Raw genomic sequence first — 25,005 nt, forward strand, 5'->3', positions numbered from 1 at the left:
GTAGAAAGAAAAAAATAAAGAGATTGCCGAGGCTAACAGAACCTAAGCAACTTACCCAAAGCCATGGACAAGGAAATTAAGAAACTAAGAGTGAAACTCAGGACTGTCTGATTTCAACTCTGCTTTTTTTGCTGCACCAACAAGCATGTTCTTGGAGGAATCCACCTAACACACCTGAAGATTTCTGGGCGGAGATGGTTGGAAGTCTCTAGACAGGAGGAACCAAAACTTATATTCTAAGACTGGTCATATATGAAGAAGTACAATTTATATCATATGCTGGTTTTATAGACCTCCAAATTCCTCTTTTAGCCAATATGCCAATATGTATGTTTTATAGGGTAATATAGGAACATGAGAGTGTTTGCAGTCAGACAAGCTTTTGTTTGAATTCAATTACTTCACCAATTGACTTAAACCTCTAAGCATCTCATATGTGAAATAGACAAAAATGTACTTTGCTGGCTTGTTCAGGGGATCTATAAACTCCCTTTCAAACATCAAGTACTCAGGAAATGTTATCTCCTGCCTACTTCTTATCTCAAGGACACTGCTATGTATACTTAATTAGAATTAGAGACCAACAATGAAAACAAAACAGATTTCTTCCAGACTTGAATTTTTTAAAAGCTTTTCCTATCACAGAAATGTGCTTCCTCAAGAGTAGCAAAACACTGCCTGCTATCCTACATTATTACCAGATGTATATTGTTCTCTTCTTTCATCTTACTGCTCCAAATGCATCTTTACCTTCTTTCCAATTTCATTATGAATTTGTGGGTCACCTTACTCACCGTTCTGCAGTATTTCTGCCAAAGCTGGACAAAGGGCAACACTAGGGAGGGACTAGGGAAGAATCCCATCTCTTTTGCCTCCTAAATCCTGGCATATGGACAGCCTAAGGGATGGATTCAAACAGCAGGAGAAGAGTGTGAGGAAGAATAATTTCTATTGATTCTTCTCTCAGCAATTTTCTTTCTCCCTTCAGTTCATCAGGGGGTCATATCAAGATTAGCAGCGAAAGAATAAATTACTTCACTCTGTTACCTACTTTTTAATAGCATCTCTAAACTCCTGTCTCACCCACCCTTCTTACTATGTATCCAGAAGAGAAGCAAAGGTGACAGTTAATATAGTGATCTGTGTGTCAAGCATATAAAATAATAATGGTTCCAGATAGACTGTAATAATAATAATAATAACAGCAATAGAGTAGTAATAATGATGGCAAGTATTTTGTAAGCTCTTACAATGTGGCAGGCACTATTCCAAAGGTCTTACATGTCCTAGCTCTATTGACTAGGCACTTGCATCACTCCTATTTTACAGAAAAACAGCTCTGACTAAAACTGTGTGGATTCATCTATTCTTCCTTGATGGTATATCAGTTTTTGCCTCACATATTTTAATATTATGTTTGAAGGTGCACATACCATGAATTGGGTGGCTTATAAACATAAATTTATTTCTCACAATTATGAAACCTGAGAAGTTCAAGATCAAGGGACTGACAAATTTGTTGTTTGGCCAGGGCTCTGCTTCCTGGTTCACTGATCTCTGTCTTTTGGCTGTGTCTTCACATGTTGGAACTGAGAAGGATCTCTCCACAGTCTTGTTTATACAGGCACTACTCTCATTCATGAGGGCTCAGCTTTTCTGCTTTAATTACCCAACAAAGTCCCCAACACCTAATATCTTCATCTTGGGCATCAGAATTTCAATAGAGAAATTTGGGGGAGTGCACAAGCATTCAGACCATAGAAGTCTGTTATGTCTTCTTAAAGAAGTGACACCTTTATCATTATGCAATGCTTCTATTTATCTCTGAAAATATGCCATTTACTCTGTCTGAGATTCTCCCACTTTCTTATAATTTGTATCATGGTGCATCTCTCTCCATCCCTTTATTTCTAACATTTAAATGTCTTTATATTTAAGTAGGTTTCTTACAAACAGCAGCAGATTGAGTTTTGTATTTTGATTCACTGTCACAATCTTTGTCTTTTACTTGATATATTTAGGTCATTGACATTTAAAATGGTAATTGATATTGTTGGATAACATTTACCACAGTCGTTAATATCTTAGTTACTTCCTCATTACTGAGACAAAATACCCAACACCCACAAGTTTAAGGAAGAAAGGTTAATTTCAGTTCACAGTTTGTAGAAGTTTCATCCCTGTAGTCAGTTCACTCCAAGACAGGGCAGAATGACAGAGGGCCATGACAGAGGAGAAATTGTCCATGTCAGGGCAGGTAGGAGGCAGGAAGCAGCTAACATTCTTCTCTCTCCCTTTATATTGCATTTAAGCTACAAGCCTATTGGTTGGTGCCACTCAAACCCAGGATGGGGCTTCTGCCTTCAGTAAATCCATTCGGCCACACCCAGAACTATGCTAATCAGTAGGCTAATCCAGTTATGTAACCCATAATCCATATTCACACACTCTACATACAACCACCTATGAAAAACCCCACCTATGAGTGCATGAGGCTTTGGGGGTGACATCTAGACACAAACTATAACAGTTACTATTCTGTTTGTTGCTCTTGTACTTTCTTCCTATTTTTATATTCTACATTTTTCTGCCCTTCATGGCTTTAACTGAGCATTTACATGATTCCATTTTCTCTCCTTAAATAGATAAATTATATTTCTCTTTAAACTTCTTTAGTTGTTGGGCTAAAGTATGTGCAATATATATCTACAACTAATCCATGTCTCCACTTTCAAATTGTACTATATAATTTCATAGGTAATGTAAGTTCCTTATAATGATAAAATATTTCTAATTCCCTCCCTCCTATCACTTACAAAATTTCTTTCATTTATTTTACTTATATATAAGGATGTAAATATATATACATATGCACAATTTAATACATTATTACTATAATTTTGAACAATTGGTGTTTATATCAATTAAGAATATGAAAAATAAAAGCTTTTATTTTACTTTCACTTGTTCATTTTCCAGGGCTCTTCTTTGATGTAGATAAAGTATGTTACCTACATTATTTTTCTTCTCTCTGAAAAACTTATTTCAGCATTTCTTTTGAAACAGGTCTACGGGCAACAAGTTCCCTCAATTTTATTTTTCTAAGAAAGTTTATATTTCTCCTTCACTTGTGAAAGTCAATTTCACAAAGAACAAAATTCTAGGTTGGTGAGTTTTTTTCTATCAAAACTAAATATTTAGCTCCATTATTTTCTTGCTTGCATGGTTTCTGAGGAGAAGTCAAAGATAACTCTTTACTCTTCCATAGGTAAGGTGATCTTTTTTTTTCCTCAGCTTCAGATTTGTTCCTTATCTCTGATTTTCCACAGTTTCAAAGTGATATGAATGTATATGATATAGAGAGGCATTTATTCTGCTTGGTTATCTGCACTCCCTGGGTAGGTGGTTTGGTGTCTGGCAAAAATTTGGGGAAATTCTCAATCATTATTTCCTCAAATGTTTCTTCTATTCCTTCTTTTCTTTTTTGATTAAATGTATATAACAGGTTTTATAGCTGTTACAGAGTTCATTGTCATTCTTTTTTTAGATTTTTTAAAGATCATTTTTCTCTTTTCTTTTCAGTTTTGAACACTTCTGTTGAGATACCCTCATGTTCAGTGATTCTGTCCTTAATTGTGTCCTGCTTACTAATAAGCCCGTCACAGATATTCTACATTTCAGTTATTTTTTATCTCTACTATTTCTTTAGGATTCTTAGATTTTCTACCTCTCTATTTACATTATCCATCTGTTTTGCATGTTGTCTACTTTTTCCATTAAAATCTATACTATATTAATTATAGATTTCAAAAAATCTGGTGGTGATGATGCCAACATTTCTGCCATATCTGACACAGACTCTGACATACATTCAGTCTCTTAAAACTGTATTTTGTCTTTTTGTGTCTTTGAAGTTTTTGCTGATGGTGAACACATAGTGAGTGAAAGAAATTGCAGTAAATAAGCATTTAGTATTATAGTGGTGAGGTGTATAAAAGGGGGTGCAGTATTCTATGGTTCTATGAATAGGCCTCAGTCTTTTTTGGAAAACCAATACTCCTAGACTATGAACTTTATCAGTGCTTCTTTTTTTCCTCCTTAGGTAGGGTTGGATGTCTAGACGAGACTGGAGTTAGGTACCTCCTTTCCTCCACATGGAAGCTTAAAGGAAGCTGGACCTGAGTATTTCCTTCTCCACACAGGAAGGCTTGGCTCTGAAATAGCCTCTCCTATATCCAGGCCTTGCAGAGAAAAACAAAAAATTTTCAAGTATTTCAGAGTATTTTCATTCCTTCTCCTTCTGCAAAAAGCATGAGAGAATTTTTTAATAATATTCATTGCCCAGTATAACTCCTGGAGGTAAACATACAAAAGTGTAGGAACACATCTCTGATGGGAGGTTTTTACTTTCAGACTTGTCCATTTGAAACTCCAGCATTTCATCTGTTGCATTTAGTTTTTCTTACCCTGGCTCCCGGTTCCTGTGGTTTCCTCTTGTGGGTTTCTGCTCTAGTAGGTTGTGATTCTCTATCTCCCTGCCCATCATTCCAATATTGGAAGGAGCAGTTTACTCTGTGTGCTCACTTCTGCAACAGATTTAACATTTAAGAAAAGTTGTTGCTTTTTCAGTTTGTTCAGCTTTCCTTGTTGTCAGGAAGGAGTGATAACTCCCCAGTTCCTTACATGTTGAACCAGACACCAGAAGTGGTAGAAAGGTAAAATTTATACAGATTAAAGAAACTATCCAAGTGAATACAGCTAAGATGCAATGGATCTAGACTCAAAATTAGTTTTAGAGTTCAGTACCTGAATCACTGCCCTAATATTGGTATCAGACTACCATACTTAATAAGAGCACATTGGTTATCGGTGGGCTCTAAAGTTTGATTTTTGAGTATGAATTCAAGTTCAATTGCTTTTACTAGCTATATGATTTTTGCATAGACTATTGTTCACATTAAGTAAGTTAATATATGTGATACATGTATAACAGAGAATGCAAGTGAGGAAAAACTCAGTGTTTGTGACATTTGGTATTGTATTCTCACCCAACATACACCACAAAAATTTCTCGTATGTGGTGGGATGGATTTGCAGCATCTCTTCTAGAAATTAAGGTGGAAAGAACTTCTAAAGTATCCATTTCCTTGAAACCCTGCAGCCCATATAATCCCTTGCTCCTTAGGGTCTGGTGCATGTAACTAACAGCAATGGCATGTCCTGGGAGTTTGCTCAAAATGAAAATTTTTAAGTCACAACTCAGAACCACTGAAACATAATCTGCATTTTAACAATATTTCCAGGTGATGAAAAGGCACATTTTAATTTGAGAAGCTCTGATATAGCACAGATTTTAAGAGTAGAAATTTTGGATTCAGTCTGAAACCATGTTCCGTCAATTTCAAGTATTGCCATCTTTGAACATTCTCCTCAACCATCTGATCCTGATTTCCTCAAGTATAAAAATGAAATAATAGTACCTCTCCCATGAACTGGTGAAAGATAGGCACACAACAGGTATTCACTCAACAAAGGTTAATAGTTAATTGTTTGCCATTATCCTCAGAGATTCCTGCAAAGCTGAGACAAGTCAAGTTAGATGCCATTCCCAGTGAGTTGACATATTGGGGTGGATCAAGTCTGGAGGGTCACAGCCTTTAATTTCAGTGGGAGATGAGGACAAGCCCAGCTTAGATCACCAGCCAAGCCAAAGAGGCCCAAAGTCGAGGGGTGACACCAAGACACTGTGCAAAGAACAAGTTAAAGATTAGAAGCCAGAAGAGGCCACCTCCCCTCCAGCACAGGGTGCATGGCGTCACTGTGCTCTTAGGCACTTGGTTGACATGGCCAGAGTAAAGGTAGCTCCTTAAAAGTACTGAATGGGGGCGGGGAATTTAGCTCAGTGGTTTTGCTGCCTGCTGCGCAAGCGCAAGGACCCCAGTTCGATCCCTGGTACCAAAAAAAAAAAGTACTGCATGGGCTTCGCCAGACCATTCCCAAGCACCATGTGTTTGTTTTAGAGAATCCCTAAGAACGTAGATCCATCTGGTCTATTGTATGCTTAATCCTTTCCAGGAACAACCACTTGAAGCAGAGGCTCACCGCATGCAAGAAGAGTTTATCTCCAATTTACACATATATATCCTTTTATATCTCCTTTGGAATGCATGAAAGTTAGCCATGATTAAACAGAAATACTTTCTTCAGTATAAAATCCGAAGAGATAGTTTCCTCCAATCTGGTAGACTGAAAAATATGTATTCTTCTTAAAGGATGGAATGTAGCCTTCTTGGTTTGGCTTCCTGCAGTAACACTCCCTACGGGTTAATGTGCTATTAATATGGCAAAAACAAAGAAAATTCTTTAAATAGCAGCTTGTGCTCCTTTTTTTATTTCTCTCCTGCAAAAGTTGATTTACTGTGTGTTTCTTCCATCTGGCAGGAAGCTAATCTGAATATGAATCAATCCTTGCAAAAATAACCGCAGGAAATTTTAGACATTCATAACTTTCCAAAGTTTTTTTTCTCTCTTTAACAACAGCATTTTTGTCATTCTTTCAGTTGTGCAAAGTTTTTCAATTGAAATGAAGTATGACTATTTAAGGGATTGTGCTGTCTCATCCCGAGTGCCTTCTTTACTGTTGTGGCTTCACGTTGCGCATTTTCTAGATATTTGCACATAAATGAGTAATTGCTGTTATCCCAAAAAGTTTTAATCATGAAGCGAAAACAGACTAATGTGGCATTCCCAACTTGATAAGAAGAATGACCAAAATATCATTCTAAACTATCTTATTTGTCTTTCCTTTTCCTTTATTTTGTAATAATGCTCTTTCTTCTAACACTAGATCTACTGACGAAGATTTCTGGTGCTGTTAAAGAAAATGGAAAAATACTTTTTACCTTATAAATCAGAATTGCAATTTTTAATGACTAATTCTTGGCTATTCTCAAAACTAACCCCAAGATTTCACACATTACGGTACACCTAGAAAATGATAATGTTTGTTGGGTACACTATGATGAATGGATGAGACTACTTGGGCTCAAGGTGACTATCCTAGAGACTCTAGCTGGTTGAGGCCCCATCAAGCCAGCCCAAGATAAAACAAATAAATATCCTGTTACACCTCTAACCTATTTTCAGTGCACAATCTCTTTTCAAGGTCATTCTGCTCTGCAGAACTGGAAATTAAAGAAGTAAAATGTGTGTCATGTGGACATGAATACCGTATCATCCAGACAGATATATGAATATCTTTGGCAGAAATCCCGGACAAGATTTATGTGCCCAAGTCAGTCCATTTTAACTTGACTTATGAAGTATAAAGGGTTATGCCAAAGTTTTCCAAGCTGTATTCCATAAAATGATTCCTAGACATATTAATGGATTCTAAAGTAATTTTTCTTCCCATGGTCAAATAATTTTAAAATGTAAGAGTTGAATATATTCAATTATTATAGGACTTCCTGAAATCTTTCATATGCTAATATAATTTTTGAATATCCAAGAAAGTGATAGAGCTTAATGAAAGATATTTTTACAGATTGTCCACTGCATAACTCTAGAGGTAAGTATTCATATCTAGCCTCTTGTATAGCATTAATTTAAGCCTATGTGACAACATTAGAATATAGCATGCAGAGTTTCCCATACGTATTTCACCATAGAGCACTGTTTGTGAGAAGAATTGTTAATATCTAGTGAAACACATTTAGTTCTATATAAACTCCACTGATCATCTAATTCATTTTGTTACATTTCAAGGATCTTGTGTTCCAAGTAACTTCACTCCTTTTTCCCAAGCAGATTCAGCCTTCTCCTGCCTCCATGAGGAAAGAACATGGACTTTGATATCGAACCAATCTAGGTTCCCTAAAACTCTTTCACTTATTTATCACTCTGAAACTCAGTGTTAATCTGGGAGATACAAATGATAGCTTGCATGTCATAAAGCAGTTGTGAAAATTAAAGAATAAATATATAGAAAACCCCGTTACATTACCTGACACAGAATAGTATATGTCCACAATTTCACAGTGCCTTGGCTCATGCTGCCACTTCCTGAAGTGCCTTTCTACTCTCAAGCTGCTCTTAAAGGAATACTTGTGTAAAGTCTTCCCTGATCCAATGGTTCCTCCTTCAAGGCCCAGTGCACTATCTTTATAGTTCTTTTGAAGATATAATCTATTACATTATATTTGGTATTAGAATAAGTGTGACCAATTTCTCAATCTTGCCACTTGGTTATGAAATCCTGAAGGCAGCAGTTTTGTTTGTCTTTGAACCTCTCCAAGACCTGGGATGTCTTAGACCCTCAATAGATGCTTACAGAATTCAGTGAAAAGAAAGCAGAAAAGGAGCAGGTCCTCTCTAGATCTTTCACTGAGACAATGATGTTGAAAGCTCTTCTGAGCTGAATGGATGTACCCTACAGTCTGTGCAATAACCTGTCTGTTGATGTGCAGATAGTCATGGGAAGCCCTGAAGAGAGATTTTGCACAGCTCAAAGAAAATACTGAGGTTTAAATAGCAGACCAATCAACATCTATAAAATGAAGACCTTTAAAGATAGAGCTGGTAGTGGATAGTCTAGTCATTTATTGTAAATTCAAAAATAAAACATATATTGTAGAAGAGAGCTCCAGAATTGAAGATCACTATGTATAAAATTCAGGTCCCTTAAGTTCCCCTTGCATGCAAATCTATACTAAATATTAACCAAAACCATTTTGGAAATGTCTAATAAGATTACACATTTGTTAAGTATGTTTAAATATATTTAAACAACCTGTTGTTATATTAATAAAATATGCATGACTCGTACTCAGCGTTACATTTTATTTACATTCTTATTCCAAAGTATTTTTAAATATATATGACCAAAATAAACTAGCTTTCCTAGTAACAAGTTTGCTATAAAAATTCAAGATATAAAGCGCAAGGACCCTAGTTCGATCCATGGTACAAAAAAAAAAAAAAAAAGAAAATTCAAGAAATATGCAAAGAGCCTTGCAAAGTTAGACTACTTTTATCAATAGGAACTACACACTTCAGGAAGAGTAATTCAGAAGCAAGAATCTCTTCTTAAAATAATATTGAAAAGCATGATTTTTTTTTTTGGTACAGGAGTTTGAACTCGGGTCCTTGCGCTTGCAAGGCAGGCGGCGGAACCACTGAGCTAAACCCCCGGCGCAAAAAAGCATGATTTTCTAATGGTACTGAGTATTGAATCTAGGGCCTTTGCATGGAGCTATATTTCTAGCCTTTTTATTTTTTATTTTGAGACAGGGTCTCACTAAGTTGCCCAGGCTGGACTCAGACTTGCGATCCTCCTGCCTCAGCCTCCCAGTGTGCTGAGATTACAGGCAGGTGCCACTATGCCTGGCTCAAAGTGGTTTTTCATATGAATTATCTAATTAGGAGCTACTGTTGCATTCTTTAATAGGTCCTTCAGTCCTTGGCATACTAATTAAAGAGTGGTTCATCAGAAAATACAAAATTGTGATTGTTGAAATTTCTCACGGCTATAATGACTAATTAATTTCTATAACCACGTGATACAAAAATTTCCCTGTATTAGTCACTTGCCTTGGCAGAGGTACAATACTTGACATATAAAACATAAAGGAGGAGGGGTTTATTTGACTCACATTTTCAGAAGTTCAGTCCAGGGTTGTCTGCTCCAAGGAAGAAACAGAATGGTGGGAAGAACATAGTGGAGAAAGGTGCTCATCTCAGGGCAGCCAGGAAACATAGAAAACAGAGGAGGCAGGGACAAAAGCACACACTTCAGGCCACTCCCCCGATGACCACCTCTTCTGGCCAGGCCCCAGCTCCCAACAGCATATTCAGCTGGGAACACAGCGGTGGTTTGATTAATCCACTGTTGAGTACAGGGCCCCCTTGAGCCTACCACTTTCTAAAAACCCCACCACTGAGGACATGAGATATTTGGGTGACATTTTCCACATAATCCATAACATTCCCCATATAGAACAGTAGTAATTATAATAAATGTTTGGATAGTTTGTGCCACAATTTCAAAGAATTGAGGTCTTTAGACATATTTGCAAATAGTTACAGTGTGTGAACACAACCTTTAAAGCAACTTGACTATTGATTATCATACTATTCTTTTCAGGACAAATATGGAAAGTTACTAAGGTAATGGTTGTTTCTGTTTTTATTAACCAACATCTTATGAGCTCTTACTATTTACCAGTCACTATGTTAAATAGTTAATTCACATTAGCCCCAACTTTAGAGAGCGAAAAACTGTTAACAACCAAGAGAAAAAGAGAAAGAGGAGAGTCAACTAACATTTTGGTTTTGGGGTGTTTTTTTTGGGGGGGGTCTTTTTGTTATTGTTGTTGTTGTTGTTGTTGTTGTTGTTGTTTGGGGGGTTTTTTGGTACCAGGGATTGAACTCAGGACTTTGTACTTGCAAGGCAGGTCCTGGTGCTGCAGAGCTAAATCCCCGGCCCCAGGTCCGTTTGTTTTAAGTCAGGGTCTCACTGTGTAGTCCAGGATGGCCTTGAACTCGTGGCAATCATCCTGCCTTGGCCTCCCAAGTGCTGGGATTGCTGGCATTACAGGAGTGTACCACCACACCTGACATGAGCTAACAATTCGGCAGACAAGATAGAAAAGGAAAATTTAATATTTAATCTGTCTAGTTAGTGAGAGATGTTCCACAGGGTAAATTTATCATCATCCTATCATACACTTATTTTCAAAAGTCCAGGAACCGGACTCTATATTCCTTTATTGAAGGCTGATCTTCGTAAAGAGCCAAATTCTTATTAGAAGGCTACTTGGAGAGCTTGAAGTAAAGAAAAGAAAAAAAAAACGACAATGTTAAATGATAATTTCCTCCAGGCCAGAATGAAATCAAGAAAACAGAGTGGGTAAAGCTGTCTCAAATGTAGGAGACAGTGACTGCTCTAAGTATGAAGGGAAATATTTCCTCCCTCTCTGAAGGTTTATTTTAATGAACTGATAATAGGTATAAGTAGAAGAAAAAGCATAAGAATTTATTAATGTGAAAAATGGAGAAAGTCACAGCACAAGGGAAAATCAAGTAAGTATGATTATCCTGTAGCCTACATAATTCTGAGGTTTATATGCCACATTTTCTACAGGGAAGGATTGAATGGGGAATGTCCAGGGAACATGGGCTACAGCAAAGTCCACTGGGCTCACAGAACAGACAACAGACTGTAAATGGTGTGGGACAAAAGTCTATTCAGGTGTGTTACCAGAACTGAGTTTACCCTCCTCTGGTTAGTAAGATTTCAGTAAGAAGACTGAAAGCCAAGTGTGTTCCCCTTTTGAAGGATGATCCAGTCAGCTAGATAGGGAAAGTCACAAACAGCCTCTTCCTGCTCTGAGAGTGGAGAAATGAAGCTAAGTCGAGAATGCTTCTAAGTCCTCTTAGTTTCATTTACATAAAATTGGTCAGCTTGCCAGAAACTGCCATATGTGAGGGTTATTATTATCTGTTCTCCAGCAATGCAAAAACAAAACAGGTCAAAATGTATAACGTGTCTGTAAAGAGTAAAGATCCTGAGCTGGCTGTAGCAAGGGAAACTGAAGCAGAGAACTGTGAGGAGAACTCCAGCTGCAACAGTAAATGGGACCAAAATGCAGAAGGCCTAAGACCTATCTTGAATGCAATAAGCAGCTAGCCTTTGTTTCAAATTAGAGACTGACTCATCAGATACTTCTAGAGGCTGTTTCAAGCAAGACAATTATGAATGCAAGAAAAATAAAAGGCTGTTGGTAAGTGGCTCAGGTAAAATATTATACACATCAAAATTATGATATGATTCAGGAATAAGACAACTTTATAACATGTTTTTTTCTGAGAAAATCTGTTTTGAATTGAAAGCTACTTACTATTACAAACGGCGCATGAGAGACCAGCCTGACACATAGGCTTCATGTGAGAAAAAGGCTGGATTTATTCTGTCTGGATATAGACAGGGCTGAAATCCTCAATGATTTCAGTAGCTAGCTGGGAGAGAAATTAAGTTCATATAGGGCTTGAGGAGAGGGCTATAATCTGGAGTAGAATGTTTATGATTGAAGGTTTGATGACTTCCAGCACAGGTCTGCATATAATACTGAACTCTCGGGTGCTGGGGAGATTGTATATCTTTTCCCAAATTTTCTTTATGGCTGTCTGTTTTGTTTGTCGAGGGAAGCTATTGCTTGGTGAGAACAGCATGTTTGCTGTGAAGGTCTCAGTCAGGCTACGCATGACACTTACTTCATTAAAGTTTACAGTTGCTACTCAATATTTAATACTTGAAACATATGCAAGTTGGCATTGACACATATTTTAAAATAAGCACTCTAAACCAATTGTTATTATTATATACAATCATATTTAGTGCAAATCAAAATTAAAATGAGAAAAAATTGAAACTATACATGACCAGATTGATTTTTATAAACTTTTATTTGAAAACATAGGTCACGTTCCCAAGATTATAAAGTGGTGCATTCACTAGAAATAACCCTGTAACTCCTACTAGGCTTTTTTCCTTTTTCCTTTCTCTATTTCCATGGGGACCATTAACAAATTCATTTTATTTCTCCTCTAAGCTCTTTAACACATGCAGTTATAAATTTTATTGAAAATTCACTGATTGATGTCCAACAATTTATAGAACAAAATTGCTGAATCTATTTGGCAAATAAAAGTGCTTGAGCATGTACCACATTAATCAAAATTTAAAAACCATTATTAATAAATATTTTCCAGCACAAAATGCTGCAATTAATATTTAAAGTAAATGCCACAATGTTTTGAGTATAACTGAATGTAAATGATTATTAGAATTACCATACAGAAAAAACATAAAAGAATAGAAGAAACACTTCAGAACATGGGAATGTCAAGTATCTTTTTGGATAAGATACAAAAAGCACAAATAACAAAAGGAAAAATAGACAAATGGGTTTAAAATCAACTGAAAAACTTTTGCACAACAAAAGAAATAATTAACAAAGCAAACAGTAACCTACAGAATGGAAAAAATATTTGCAAACTATACAAAAACTCAATAGCAATGAAACAAATAATCCACTTAAAATTAGCAATAACTTAAATAGACAACTCTCAAAAGAAGATATCCAAATAACCAACAGGCATATGAGAAAATGTTCAACATCACTAATTATCAGGGAAATTCAAAACCACAATGAGGTATCATCTCACCCCAATAAGAATGGCTATTATCAAAAAGACAAAAGATAACAAGTGCTGGCAAGGATGTAAAGAAAAGTGAAACTTGCATGTCAGTAATTGGAATGTAAATGAGTACAGCCATTATGAGAAACAGAATGGAGCTCCCTCAAAAAATTAAAAATAGAACTACCACATGATCCAGCAATCCCACTTCTAAGTATATATCCAAAGGACATGGAATCTAGAAATCAAGGAGACATTTGCATCATCATGTTCATTTCAATATTAGATATGAAGTTATCCTAATTTCCCATCAACTGATGATTACATAAAGAAAATATGGTACATATATACAATGGAATACAATTTGGCGATAAAAAGAATGAAATCCTGTCATTCATAACAACATGGATGGGGCTGGAAATGACTGTGTTAAGTGAAATAAGCCAAGGACAGAAAGACAAATTCTGCATGATCTTCCTCCTGTGTGAATTTGAAAATGTTGATACAGAACTTTGGAGGAGAATGGTGGTCACTAGATCCTGGGAGAGTAGAGGAGAAGGGAATGCTGGGGAGAGTTTGATTCGCAGGTACTAAGTTGCAATCAGGAGTAAAGCAATCTGGTGTGCTATTACACAATTGGGTGACTATAGATAAATATACTATATATTTCAAAAAACTAGAAGAAAAATTCTGAATATTTTTACCACAAGGAAATGATAAATATTTGATTTAAACATTACACAATGTATAAGTGTATGAAAATATTACATAGTAAAACCCATAAATATGTACAATGTTTGTGTTTTAGGATATTGATAAAATAAAGAAAGAATAGAATGTTTACCAAAGAAAAATAAAGCATGACATACAATTTGAAGACACCAAACTGTAGAATTCTCTTTTGGATCACAGTGAATCTCAAATCTCCACCTTGGATGCTCTATGTATGTGAAGGTCGTCAACAAATCCCCCCACAAACCCTGAAGTGGAAGACTTTTGGGAGGAACCTTGCCCGCCCTACCAATTCCTTATTGCTTCAGGATGCACTGAAAGCAAGATTACAGAGTTACTATGGCCAATTAGCTCAGTAACCATAAAATCAACAAGACAATTATTAATGACTTATCAGTAAGTAGGCCATTAAAGAGCTTTTGAAGTAGAAAAACATTGGGTTTCCTTCCTGTGATTCACATACTACCCAGAAGCCACCAGCTTCCAGAGTTTCAAAGGTGACTTAAAATCACTTTGCAGAAATTGTGAGCCAACCCAATTTTCACTAATAAGCTCTTGCCCATTCTCACTGGTAGATGGGTCAATGTGGCTTTCTATCCGCTATGACTTAAAATCTGTATTTTAAGCAGCAGAAAGCCAGATTCTGCATCCATAGGTAAACCTATCTGAGTAGTCTGGGAGGCTCTAAGTGAAGAATAGCACTGATTTTATTGTCCATACTTGGAAAGTGTTCAGGGCCACCTGATTTGGACAGTAGCTCCCCCGCCCTCCTCCTCAGCACCCTGCTCACTGAACACAGACCTGGGGCTCTCTCCACACATAAGCGCTCCCCGGATGGAAGACTACATTGTGCTTCTTTTGAGACATGCCTGATAATTCTGTTTTTAGCTGGAAATATTTCTAGAAGAAGCCAACTTGTTAGCGAATTTCTTTTCTGTAATAGGGGACTTTCACCTTTCTCCTTCCTTTAGTGCTATAGTTGAGAGCTATAGTTCTTACATAAGAAACCAGGAGATGGGACTAAATTGAGGCTTTTGAACTTGAAAGAACAAAAGAATTGCTTCCAGTGTATGTGTCTGTCAGTGCTTGTAGTATATGTTGAATAACACACTGAACAGGAAAAATTAAAATAAAAACAAGTGAGAAGTAGTAAGAGAATGATACAATGTCTGAGTGTACATATCAGTTTGTGAAGGAGCACACTAATTCAGTCAATTTTAAGCACTGATTTTATTCAACTGCTAGCCTGATGAGATAAAATTTTATTCTTAAAAAAATTTAGGATAAAGATCATGGGTCCTGAATTAGAATGCAAGTTCCTTCATCCCTACACATGTGCAAGAAGTAGTAATGTAGAAGGCATGCCCACCCAGGTACACACAGGTGCAAACACCCCCCCCACACACACACACATATACTGATTTGATCTCATATCTAAAAACCAGAAAAATCACATAATAGCTTTATTTACAATAGCCAAAACCTGGAAATAGCCTAGGCATTTATTAATAGGAAAATGAATAACAAACTGTCATATGCACACAATGCAATACTATTTACACTTTTTTCAGTTTTTAATGATTATGAGTACATGTTTCCAATACATGATTACATTCCTTCTGGAGAATCTTAATTCTTTTTTTACCCCTTACCCTCTCCCCCCTTCCTTCATCTCTGAATCTCCTTCCCCTATGAGAAAGATCTACTTCCTAATATATAACCTTTATTTTGCTCTTCACTTATATTTTGAGTTTCTCATATAAGAAAAACCATGAGATATTTAAGCTTAGGTGTCTAGTTTATTTCATTTAGCATTATGGTTTCCAGGTGCATCCATTTTCCTAAAAAGTTATTCAAATGTGTCCTTGTTCATAGCAGAATAGTACTCCACTGTGTATAAATACCACTTGACATTTAAAAGTGATGAAGTCTGGATATTGATAATGTGGGACAATTTCAAAAACATGCTTCAGAAGAGAGGTTGGACACAGAAGAAGGATGCGTACTCTGGGATTCTATCTCTGTGGAGCTCCAGAAAAGGCAAAGCTGATTTATAATGAAAACATTTAATGTTCTTTGGGGGTTGAGAGGGGAGCTTGACTGTGAAAGGAGCACGAAAGGAATCTTCTGGGGACAAAGCAAGTATTCCATATGTGGACAGGGTTTACGGTTACGTGGAAATACGAATTTTTCAAAAATCAGTAAGTTCATCAACGTAAGTGCACATAAATATTACAAAGAAATGAAAATTTTAAGATTCTCATCAAGGTTATGCATGATGAAGTGTTTAGGAGGAAGTGTATTGATGTGTGAAGTGTATTAAAATACGAGAAATCAAGATGAATAAAGCAATGGCCAATGGATGTACAAAAAGATGTACAAGAACAAAAACATGCCAGTGGTTTAATGTGGAAATTGAGCTTCACAATATCTTATCTCTCGGCTCCAACCCTACTCTTCTTGGTCCCATTTTGTGATTCTGACTCTGTACTGTGCAACTGACTCACTTTTTGGTAACCCAGTTCTTTGTCTTTCTCTGCCATCGTGGCTGCTGGAGTATGACAACAAGCTTAGAGATAGAAGACTTATTTTTACTTTTTATTGGTTTTACTTTATCTCTGCATTTTGGATGCAGCTGATTCTTACAGCGTTTGCCATAGTGGCAAGATGTTCTCAACTCTAGCAATTTTCTTTCTCTCTTTTTTGATAGGCTGCTCTCCAGGTTCTAGTGCATATTCCTCTTTAGTCATAGCAATTAGTGTCATCCCCTTTTTCACGGTCACAACTTCAAAATATCTGAATCTCTGCTTTATAGAGACTTTCCTTTTAATCTAAATTTTTTCCTTGCTCACTTTTTCTTTGGGTTAGGGTGGCAGCTTTATCCTGCTACTACTGCACTTGACATGCCTTAGAAGTTGCTCAATGCTGCAAGTACAATTCTTACTTTGGATATTTGTGATATACCACTGCTTAGTCAAAAAACAACAACAAAATGGCTTGCAATAACATTGCATGAATTTTAGTCAGAAGGGTATAACAATTGAGTAGCTGAATTAAATATAAACTTTTCCAGTATCTCTTCAGCCCACAAATAACAGGCACATTATAATTAGTGACCAATCCTGTTGCTTCTTTCAAAGTCTGTCACTGATCAGCCAATGCATACCTGACACTCAATTGATGCACAGACCCCAAACCATTTAGCTATGTTGAATCCACATAGTTGTGTAGGCTCCTTCTGTCTCTGTGATGAGCCTATCAGACTTTTTATGAAAATGAGTAATTGCAGGATAACTGGTCAACAAAAATTAAAGTTCCTCAAAGAAACAAAAAGAATAAAGAGTCATAATGTTAGAAGTGAAATGAGAATAAAAAAAATAAATGAATAGAAGATATAGCTAACCTTGAGAATGTGAACATTGCTACCATTCAGAAGGCTGTAGACAGGCAGCCAGAGAAGCTTAGTGAGGGTGAAATTATCAACATACATGTAGAAAGTTATTGTGACCAAAAGGATAAAGATGTTCCCCAGGAACTGACATCAATAAGAAAGAAAGAAAGAAAGAAAGAAAGAAAGAAAGAAAGAAAGAAAGAAAGAAAGAAATTTACACACCGAAGATAATCTTGGAGATATTTGGCAACACTGAAAGTATAAATGAAACAATGTTGGAAGTTGATGGAAACCGAGAAGACTCAGAATTTACCAAGGTTCCCTCCCTAAGGCAGCAAGCATTATTCAAACTACCCCTTATGGGTTTTTACCAAGAATTACGATGCTTTCATTCTCTATATTTTTATTGTTTTAAACCATGGTGTGCTAAATAAATGCTACTTTTGCTATTTTTTCACACTTAGTTATTTATAATGAACATTAAGAGTTTTTAAACATTTTGTAAGAAAGTTGTAAATGTCATGGAAATTCAAACTCTGTTCCCCTGTTGATCATTGAGTTCATTTTGTAGTTTCAGCTTGCACAAACATGTTTATGGTTCTGCACTAACATGACAAATAGGAAATGTACATGGTCACCTTTTACTTTGTTCGCAATCCTTTATATTAAGTGTCCTTTGTCAAAATGCAGATGTGGTCTCTGTATCGTAGACCCCCTGCAGCAGGTTCTGATCTCCTGCTCAGTGCTAGGCCGCAAGGTTAAAAGAAAAACTCAAAGAAATGGGGAGCCAGGACAGCCAGTGCTGAGCACCCAGCAAAGACACTGGCCAATCCAAGCCACTGCTATTTATTGACATCGCGGTCAGATTGGGGTAAAGGAGCTACATGGAGGGACTACGTGGAGTTGCTATGGACACACTACTGACTCAGGCAAGGCTTGTGAAGGAAAAGACAAAGCATTCTTGAATTAGGAACAGAAGAGACAAAATATAGGTTGTGGTTAATAATTAACCTTGTCTTTTCAGTAAAGAACTTTACTCTGGGAAAGGAATTGGGGTACGCATCACTCTGACCTTGGCACTAGGCCTCAGCCAGACTCGCTTCTCAAAACAAGCCAATTGTGGGGTTAAGTCTTCACAGCTTGCACTGCTCACAGCCTGCTTTGGGCGTAATCATAGGGGGGTCCCACACATCTCTCTCTCAAGTACACATTGACAATCAGGTAGCTATAGGAATGTTCACTGTGAAGTTCTTTCACCTTTGCTGTATGTTGGAAAATTTTCAAAACAAAATGATGGAAAAGAATCAGACAAATCAGAAAATCATTATTGTGTTCTACTTTCAGATGAGTCAGAAGAATGAAGGAAAATTAACTTATCCAATGGAAATCAACAAAGAATTTCTTAAATAATAAAAATGGAAAGGCTGGAAATGCTGGCAACAGCACATTAATATAGGGATATCTCCTCATGGTAACCACTTCCAAAAATTGATGCTAATGGTGAAAAAAGGAGATCCTGCTAGGGTGACTTAACAAAGAATTGGACCCAACTGAAACTCTAAAGATGTGTATTTAAAAGAATAAAAGCCTGAAAATTTTCTCCAATACCTACTGTCTGGTAAGAATCAGAGAGAGGGTGAATAAAAACCTAAAGAAAAGTTAAGACTGAAATCTTGAGAGTAGAACTCATTTTCAACGACCTTCAAGAACTCTTCAGTCTTCCAGATAAGGGTAGGGGGCAATTACAAAAGAGAAAGAAATGTATTAACCTGGCCTCAGACCACTCCAGAACATTCAAAATGAAGGTATCTTTGCACTAGAGAACCCAGATAGAGACTACATGATGAAATCAACCAGCCAAAAGATGAATGAAGAAGTCTTGGGAAAAAGAAGTACATCACTCAATGCAGGAAGATTGAGCCATGGGTGCAATCATGAGAAGAGAAAAAATAATGGCATATGATTTTGTAACCAGTTGCCAGAATGTTCTTTGCATATACAGGCAAAAAAACTTCTTCAAGCATTCATAAATTCTAGGGCCTTATCTGAAAAAATTTGCACAACAATGCCAATGGTCAACTAAAAAATTAATCAAGATAGAGAACCCAAAGACTTTGTGGCCAAAAACTAATAGCAAGCACTGAATGCTTTTAAATAGAGAATTAGGGCCGGGATTTAGCTCAGTGGTTCTGCTTCTTGCCTCGCAAGCACAAGGTCCCTAGTTCAATCCCTGGGGGAAAAAAAAAAGAAAGACAATTAAAACCAAGCAGTTACAGGAATTAGGACTTTGGAAGTCAATTTAAATGCTAATACCCTTGACAAAATCAAAACAACTAATAAGTACTGAGTACTGTCTAATATTTTTCTATGGAGCTTAAAAACATTAAAAATAATTGCATAATATTTTGCTTATCTTCAACATTTTTTTTCAATTTTACTCAGACTTCTTTTTTCCCTACTAAATTCAAGGCAATTTGGATGTACAGTACCCATTTGAAATTTTAAATGGATACAGTATAAACCCATTTTTATCAAACTGCTTTATGCATCTATACAGCCATTTGGCCACTGGTATATTTGCAGAGGGACACATGTGAAATGATATTTACCAATTATAATGATGCTTATTTCTGAGTGAAGGGCTTTGAGATAACCCCCTTTTGTTTTATTTCTCTATTGCTTTGTTTTTTAAAAATGACAAGCATTTTTGAAATAGTAAACTCATTTTATCAAAAGGAAATTAAAATACAAAGATAAGATTTCTTAATCAAAACATACCATAAAATAAAAATGAGAATGTTTAAATTCCGTCAAGAGACGTACTTTAACCAAGTATCAATTTATAAATCATTCAGATGTTAATTATAAATCATTGTCAACAATCTGTAGAAAATATTGGCCTCTATGGATGAGACAACAGTTATTTGTCCTATGTAGCTATATGCACAAGAAAGTTAAAAAAAACTCAGTTTCTTTAAAACTGTCTATGAATTACAGTTTTAACAAATTCATAACAGCTTTCTCTCATCAAATGGGTGAAAATTGGCTTTATTACTCATATATTATTAAGTAGTTTAAAACAGTCATTAATCAACATTTGAAATTTATACCTGTTTATAATTATCAGTCCAAATATCAATGGAAAATGGAACTTTAAGACATCATATTTTGCTTTCAAATATCATTTTGCATTCTATCAAGCAAACAGGTTAGCTTACTTCCTATTCATTTGTCTCAACCCTCACTCGAACTCATTAAAGATCTATAGTCTTCAGTCTCATCACTATCCTGCACATTTCCACCAACTGAACAAAACTTTTGTCTCTGTATTTTTTCATTCATTTGCCAAATAATTTCTGTGGAGTCATCGAACTGTGGGTATATCAGAAAAAAAATCAGTTCAGGGCACAATTATGCCCAATTTCATTAAATTACTTTTGGCAAATGGTGCTGGCTTTTTACAATAGTTTTCAAACATCTAATAAGTAATTGCTTATAATTGTGCCATTGTCTGATAGCAAAATGAAAGAGCAGCCACTGTAGTGCAGTGAACCCCTCCATTTGGGTTTTATTGCAAAGCTTTCTGGCCACGCAATTCTTCCTGTCATTCTGTAGAAATTGCAGGATTTTCTGCAATGTAGGCTTTTAACGTATGAAGAAGGACCAAGAGAAAAAAAGGAAGAGAATTACATAAATGAATTCTGGCAGCCAAATTCTGTTTCTCTTTCTCCCTGACAGGACAATGCCTAGCCAACATGGAAGGGCCTACCACTTTCTTTAGAATCTTAATTACTTAGCAGCTTGAATTTCAGTCCCCTAAATTGCTACACTGTAAGGGGACTCGCTTAACACTAGGTGTGATTGCTGTGTCTCAAGTCTTCTGTGAGTGTTTGATCGTTTCTCGGGAAAAGGAAGTGAAAGAAATTATCAGTGGAGTTGATCCTTTAAGGTATGCACTAAGCCATTCGTTTTTTTTCATTCATTGATCATCTCTTGAGTACCCACTATGTGCCAGGCACTTTGTTTAATCACTAGGGATGTCACAATAGATAAGAGAGACAAGTGATATTGTAATATAATAGGAAATATATATTTAGCCTTTGACCATGGTCCCTAGCCCACTTGTTCTCAGACCCTTGGAGTGTCTAGAATGATAAGAACATTTTCTATGTACTGATGAGATGCCTGGTATTTGGGGGACCCAAGAAAGCTTTGGGATATGGGGTGGTTAGAGGAAATAGGAAGGCATGATTAGAGGGTTGGAATTTTCAGCCCTAATCTCCAGCCTCAGGGAGGATAGAAAGGCTGATGGTTGAACTGATCACCAATGGCAAATGATGTAATTAATCAGACCTACCTAATTCAGCTTCCATATAACGTCAAAGGACACAGTTTGGAGAGCCTCTGGCCTGCTAAATACATGGAGGTGTCTAAATAGTAGCACACTTGAGGAAGACACAGATGCTTGTTTGCACCCCTTCTCTTGTACCTCCGTGTATGCATCTCATCTGGCTGTTCATCTAAATCCTTTATTAATATAATAAGCTAAGAAACTTGTTATCCTGAGGTCAACGATCTATTCTAACAAATTAACCAAATCCAAAGAGGGACTACTAGATACCTCGATTCATAGACAGTTGTCTGAAATACTGGTGACAACCTACAGCTTATAATTAACATCTAAAGTGGTGGACACTTGTGAGACTGAGCCTCTAACCCATGAGCGCTGATGCTGTCTCAAAGTAGATGCTGTAGTGTCCGAATTGACTTACATTATATAACACCAAGCTGAGAGTCCCATGCAATATTGCTTGGTTTATGAAGAAAATGTCCACATGCACTTCGGTGACCAGAGGTAGTTGGCTGACTGTTACGTGACAGTCTAGGAGTAGGGAAGAATATTCCACAACTAGACTTTCTGATCTTCTGCCTGCTTATTTTCCCCAGTAGTTGTGACCTCTCCTCCAACATAGTGCTTCACTTAAAATCCTTGTGTGATGTTTATTTCTGTCCAGCCAACCTCCCCTTCTATATAGGAATCACTTTGACATTAAGGACTGTTTTATTCCACTTAGAATCTGTTTTAGATGGGATTGTGTTCCCCTAAAAATATGTGGAAGTTCTAATCCCCATTGTTTCAAATTGTGACTTTATTCAGAAATAGAGTCTTTACAGAGGTAATCAAGTTACAGTAAGGTCACTCTATGGGCCCTAATCCATTTTGACTGGTATTCTTTTAAGAAAAGAGAAACTGGAACACAAAGACAGATATCCACACAGGGAGAATGGCATGTAAAAACAGAGAATTGGAGCGATGCATCTATAAGCCAAGAAATAACAAAGACTGTTGACAAACAACTAGAAGCTGACAGACAAAGACAGAAACTACTTTAGCACTTTCTGCCAGAGCAAAGCCTTGCCAATATCTTGGTTTTGGACTTCTGGCCTTCAGAGTAGCGAGAGAATAAATTATGTTATTCTAAACTGCCCAGTCTGTGATATTTTGGTATGATGGTGCTAGCAAAATAACATGCATCACTCTAGTAGGCTTAAGAATGAATAGTGACTGTTTGATGAATAAATAAATGAAGCACTTTATAAATAAGTAATTTCGTATCCATTTTACAAATGGGGAAGCTCAGGCATGAATATATTTGAACTCTGTATGTGACAAGGATTTGGATTTACTTGACCTTCAAAGCTTAGATAGTTCTATGACAAAGGAATAAGGTTTTGTGACATTGTCCATTTACTTAATAAACACCATACCTTTCGTTTTCTATAGTTTAGCTCAGCAGGGCACATGTGTGTACGGCCTTTACCTTGCTTGAAGAGAAGCAATGAAAATAAAAGAGCAGAGCTGATTACTTGGAAATGACCTCATAAGCCAGACTGCACAGGGAATCAAGCCACAGAGGCCGTATGAAAGTGAAATATTTGCAAGTTCTTTTGTAGGCTGGAAAATACTGGTTGCCACTGGGGCAAAAGTCATTACTAACCCTTCAGCTTTCTCATTGTAGATTACGGGTAACATTTTCTTGGAAATCTATGAAGTGGTGTGGGAAAAGCTCTATTCTGCAGTTGAGCTTGTCACTCCAAAAGAAGGCAAATAATTCATTTTCTAACCAATAGGACCAGTTCAATTCTAGTTAGCATCTAGAACAGCAACCCAACCAAGCCTTACACACTTCAGGAAGCGAGAGGAAAGGAATAATGAAAATCACAGGCTTTGTTTGGCTTCAGACAGACCTGAGTTTGAATCTGGTCTGTACAAGGTACTAGCTGTGTGACTATAGGAAATCACTAAAATTTCTCTGCCTCTGCTCCTCATGAATAGCAAAAATTGTTGTCATGCGTATCCGAAACCCTGCAGTAACAATGATCAAAATTTTACCTCAGAAAATTATTATGCACAATCTTTTCTGCGCCACCTAAAGCATCTCTTTGAATCTTTGTTTTGTATTCAGCAAACTAATGCTGGTCAGTTGCTTTAAAAACACAGTCCTAAAATTTCACTTCATAATTGTTGGTCTGGGGGATCCCCAAGGCCACATTCCTCCAAGGGTTGACTGTGACTGTCTTGTGGTGCTGCTATTGTAAGTATTGGCCTCTGAGATCTCAGGAAAATAAGGGGAAAGTGCGTTATAATAATAGATTTTTATACCTGGTTCTGAAAGTAGTGTACTTTGTTTTTGCACATCCCATTGGACAATTTGTGAACTCAGGCATTACTGTACTCACTCTTGACCTATTGACCAGATAACTAAAACTGTCTGCTTTATCTATGCAATGTGAGGTTTTCATTATCTTTATCCAAACACATCTCCTTTGAGAGAGACACATATTTGTGAGAATGACACACATACTTTCTTTTAAAGATCAGGTGTTTTTTCAATACGTCTTTAAAGATTTTTAAATTATTTTGTATTTTAGTCAAATTGAGATTGGTAAGAACTTAATTTTTAATATTTAATAAAATTTTACAACTTGATGTTTTAAAAAAAGTCAACAAACTTCAAGCATTTGCTAATAAAGTCTTAAATAGCATTTTTAAAGTTATATATAGATTTCCATCTGTGTGGGGATCAATATCCTAATCTTCTTACTGGTCTAAAGTAAATTATAGGGCCAGGGATTTAGCTCAGTGGTTCTGCCACCTGCCTTGCAGGTGCAAGGTCCCAAGTTTGATCACCCATACAAAAAAAAAAAGTAAATTGTAATGTATACATATATATATAATGCATATTTGTGAATATGTATAATATGTATACAGATGTTACACAGATGTATATGTCTATATAAATAAAGTTGTTTATATACATTTATAGAAAATGATTTGAAAACTAAAGGAATTTGATTAATTGAATAAGGCATGTAAAAGTAAATAATTAAGTACTGTTTATTTATTTATTTTTGTGGCACTGGGGATTGAACCCAGGGCCTTTGCACTTATCCTCAGCTCTTTATTTTTCATTCTGTTTTATGTTGAGACAGGGCTTCACTAAGTTGCTATATTTCACAGCCTGGGTTTGAACTTAAAATCCTCCTGCTTCAGCCTCCTAGAGTTCTGGGATTATAGGCATGCGCCACCACGCCCTGCTAAATGGAGTTCTCATAAAGCTGCAACAAAAATACACTTGTTTAACTTTGAAATACTATATGAGTGATTCATTAATCAAATG

Source organism: Heterocephalus glaber, unplaced genomic scaffold (assembly GCF_053883595.1).
Source record: "Heterocephalus glaber isolate CG9 unplaced genomic scaffold, H.glaber_assembly_v1.0 deba00001764, whole genome shotgun sequence".
Taxonomy (NCBI): domain Eukaryota; kingdom Metazoa; phylum Chordata; class Mammalia; order Rodentia; family Bathyergidae; genus Heterocephalus; species Heterocephalus glaber.